Source organism: Coregonus clupeaformis, unplaced genomic scaffold (genome assembly GCF_020615455.1).
Source record: "Coregonus clupeaformis isolate EN_2021a unplaced genomic scaffold, ASM2061545v1 scaf0854, whole genome shotgun sequence".
NCBI classification, from domain to species: domain Eukaryota; kingdom Metazoa; phylum Chordata; class Actinopteri; order Salmoniformes; family Salmonidae; genus Coregonus; species Coregonus clupeaformis.
This window is the reverse complement of record NW_025534309.1, coordinates 57558-62288: the sequence shown is the minus strand read 5'-3', so window position 1 is coordinate 62288 and position 4731 is coordinate 57558.

The following is a 4731-nucleotide window of genomic DNA, read 5'->3' as shown; positions in this document are numbered from 1 at the left end:
CAGGTGAAGGGCACTTCAGCACTTGGCGGTCCCGTTCTGTGAGCTTGTGTGGCCTATCACTTCACGGCTGAGCCATTGTTGCTCCTAGATGTTTCCACTACACAACAACAGCACTTACTGTTGACCTGGGCAGCTCTAGCAGGGTGAACTGACTTGTTGGAATGGTGACATTACATTTACATTTACGTCATTTAGCAGACGCTCTTATCCAGAGCGACTTACAGTTAGTGAATACATATATATTTTTTTATATACTTGCCCCCCCGTGGGAATCGAACCCACAACCCTGGCGTTGCAAACGCCATGCTCTATCAACTGAGCTACATCCCTGCCGGCCATTCCCTCCCCTACCCTGGACGACGCTGGGCCAATTGTGCGCCGCCCCATGGGTCTCCCGGTCGCGGCCGGCTGCGACAGAGCCTGGATTCGAACCAGGATCTCTAGTGGCACAGTTTGCACTGCGATGCGGTGCCTTAGACCACTGCGCCACTCAGGAGCAACCTATGATGGTGCCACGTTGAAAGTCACTGAGCTCTTCAGTAAGGCCATTCTACTGTCAATGTTTGTCTATGGAGATGACATGGCTGTGTGCTCGATTTTATACACCTGTCAGCAACAGGTGTGGCTGAAATAGCCGAATCCACTAATTTGAAGGGGTGTCCACATACGTTTGTATATATAGTGTATGTAGTAGTAGTGGCCTGAGGGCACACACTTAATGTGTTGTGAAATCTGTTGTGAAATGTAATGTAATGTTTTTAATTGTATATAACTGCTTTAATTTTGCTGGACCCCAGGAAGAGTAGCTGCTAGGCAGCAGCTAATGGGGATCCATAATAAATACAAATACACATTTTTTGATGCAGAGACCCAGGATCCAAACATGGGGCCTGCTGCTCACTTTAGCAGCACAGCCCCACCAAGGTGACTCATCTTATTATTGGCTGTGGATTCTGTACTGTAGATCTGCCTCACAGAGTCAATATGTTACTTAAAACAGACGTCTGACCCAGCAGATCCCCTTGTCTCCGGCACTAAGAGTGATGCATCCAATATTGGCCTTTATGAAGTCTCCGCCAGTCGTTGGCTTGACTGTGATTGGGTGGGGAATGAGCGAGGGAGGAGTGGTGGACGTAGGGTGGGGAGGTTGGGTGAAGGGGTCGGGGGGGATCATGGTGTAGCACGGCTGTTGTTCACCGGTCGGGGTCACAGTGAGATGTATCACTATAACAGATGCTTCTCCTGGAAATGCATTACTGTGCATTGGCTGGCTGCTGAGCTCTGAGCCTCGGTTGGAAGGCTTCCTGCTTGGAATACCAAAGCTCCCTCCGCCCACAACATACATTTTTACGACCCTCCATTTCTGTCTCTGTGTCTGCTCGCATTTCGACAAAGTCAGCACTCTTGTAGACACACAGCTGTTCCTATCTAACTAACACGTCTGTTCATAGCTAACTAACACATCTGTTCCTAGCTAACTAACACGTCTGTTCCTAGCTAACTAACACGTCTGTTCCTAGCTAAGTAACACGTAAGTTCCTAGTTAACTAACACGTGTGTTCCTAGTTAACTAACACGTCTGTTCCTAGCTAACTAACACGTCTGTTCCTAGCTAACTAACACGTCTGTTCCTAGCTAACTAACACGTCTGATCCTAGCTAACTAAGATGTCTGTTCCTAGCTAACTAAGACGTCTGTTCCTACCGAACTAATTCAGAGTTCCACTAGAGCTGTATTTGCCCGATGAGTTTAAGTCTATTTGCTTGTTCTGCCTTTTTATTTATTAGACTCTCCAAACAGAGGCGTCTGTTTGGGCGGGATCCAAATATAACACAGAGGACAGAGGGTTCAGCGGTTTTAATTGAGCAGTTACACAAATTAATACAGCAGGCGGAGAATCATTGTGGGTAGAATAATGCAGATAGCTCTGCTCTGTTTGTATGCCTTAGTCATTGAATTAGAAAAAAATAACTATACAAAAAAAACATTTGATTACATAATGGCTTATGCAACACCTCACAAATAGTCTCTCAATACCAGAGCAGAACCATCTCAGCATCTGTTCTTAATATTCAAATGGACTGCAGAGGGAACTAATTCTCCTTCACAAAGTTAATTGATGAACCAACTGTCCATTATATTATACTGTTCTGAGAAAATCTTTGAAATAAGTTAGAATAATTGACTGCCCATAAATACATAGGTTATTTACAGTGGCTTGTGAAAGTATTCACCCACCTTGGCATTTTTCCTATTTTGTTGCTGTAACGAGTGTCAGTGTAATGCGGTGGATCGAAGTCAGGTGCAGCACACAGAACTCGAAGAAACTTACTTTACTGAAAATTAGTAAAGAAAACAACACAGCAATACCTCCACACAGGAAGGAACTAACCAGCTCACCAACGACACACGAAACAAAAAACAACCACGCACAAAACACATTGGGAGCCACTGGGTTAAATAGGGTAGGCGTGATTACCCGGCGAAGCACGAGGCTAGCCTACCCTCTACTTGGACCAACAAAGCTAGCTAGCTAGCGGGTAGCTACCGGTAACTTTTAGCAACTGTGGTTAGCTGTTTCCAATATTATTTCACGCTTAAGAGTACCTGTAATTGAGCCAGCTAGCTGCCACCTTCAGCTGTTTTTCTAACCTCATTATCATTAACGTTAGGTGGTCGGTAGCTGCTGTACTTAATTTCGGCTACTGATTGCAGTCTGCCAGTTTGGCTTTATACATAGCTTGGGCTTTGTCGAGTAAGGCTTAAGCTATGTATTTAGATTGTAGTCAGGTACTATAGGTAGGCATCGTGGGCTGTATATTATTAAGTAGTATAGGTAGGCATCGTGGGCTGTTGCGGGTAGCTGTTGTGTAGTTATTGTAGGTTACTTTTGTATTCGGCGGTGCCGGATGTAGCACGAAGCTAGCTAGCTAACTCACCTCCTGGATTAGCTGGTGAGTTGCTATTAGCAACGGTTGCAACTAAAAACAATATCCTTTTAGCCAGCTACATTCGCTCGGAGCGACGCCGTTTTTCAAACAAAGTCAACACAGTAGCCATTGCTAGCCAGCCAACACTATCAGCTGGCTGTACTGTGGTAGCTAAATACAATATATTTGTGCTAGCTACCCAACATTTAATCATTGCTCCGTTATGAAAGGTAAGCTTGGCTTCTTATATGGTGTTGAGTTAAGCTTAAACCATGTATTTAGATTGTAGGTAGGTACTGTAGTTTGGTATTATAGGTAGCTTACTCAGGTAGTTATTGAAGGTTATTGTAGGTAATTATTGTAGGTAAGGACTGTTTTCGGCGGACTCCGGCGAAGCACGAGGCTAGCCTACCCACTACTTGGACCAACAAAGCTAGCTAGCTAGAGGGTAGCTACTGGTAACTTTTTGCAACTGTGGTTAATTGTTTCCAATGTTATTTCATGCTTATGAGTACCTGTGATTGAGCCAGCTAGCTGCTACCATTCAGCTGTTTTTCCTAACCTCATCCGAGGCATTAACGTTAGGTGGTTGGTAGCTGCTGTACTTAATTACAGCTACTGATAACAGTCTGCTGTAGTTTACAACAATTCTAATTTCTAAAGTGGAAGTTGGGAGAGTTTTTGTTCGGGTGGTTCAGTGAAACAATTTTAGTTTCTGAGGTAGAAGTTTTTGGTGAGGGAGGCCCTGCTCTCTCCTCTCCCAGATGCTTAGCTCATTTCATTCCGATCTCCTCTGCATTTTTGTAGCCATTTGCTACAGCCTGTCAACTATGCCTCTGCCTATCCCTGTTCTCTCCTCTCTGCACAGGCTACACAAACGCACCACACCGCGTGGCTGCTGCCTCTCTAACCTGGTGGTCCCAGCACGCACCCCACACCTGGAGTTCCAGGTCTCAGGCAGCCTCTGGAACTGCCGTTCTGCTGCCAACAAAGCTGACTTCATCCCAGCCTATGCCAACCTCCAGTCCCTCGACTTCCTGGCGCTGACGGAAACATGGATTACCACTGAAAACACTGCTACTCCTACTGCTCTCTCCTCGTCTGACCATGTGTTCTCGCATACCCCGAGAGCATCTGGTCAGAGGGGTGGTGGTACAGGAATCCTCATCTCTCCCAAGTGGACCTTCTCAATTTTTCCCCTAACCCATCTGTCTATCTCCTCATTTGAATTCCATGCTGTCACAGTCACTAGCCCATTTAAGCTTAATATCCTTGTCATCTATCGCCCTCCAGGTTCCCTTGGAGAGTTCATCAATGAGCTTGACGCCTTGATAAGTTCCTTTCCTGAGGATGGCTCACCCCTCACAGTTTTGGGGGATTTCAACCTCCCTATGTCCACATTTGACTCATTTCTCTCTGCCTCCTTCTTTCCACTCCTCTCCTCTTTTGACCTCACCCTCTCACCGTCCCCCCCTACTCACAAGGCAGGCAATACGCTTGACCTCATCTTCACTAGATGCTGCTCCTCTACTAATCTCACTGCAACTCCCCTCCATGTCTCCGACCACTACTTTGTTTCCTTTTCTCTCTCGCTCTCCTCCCACACTACTCACTCTGCCCCTACACAGATGGTAATGCGCCGCCGCAACCTTCGCTCTCTCTCTCCCACTACTCTCTCCTCTTCCATCCTATCATCTCTTCCCTCTGCTCAATCCTTCTCCCTCCAATCTCCTGATTCTGCCTCCTCAACCCTCCTCTCCTCCCTTTCTGCATCCTTTGACTCTCTGTGTCCCCTATCCTC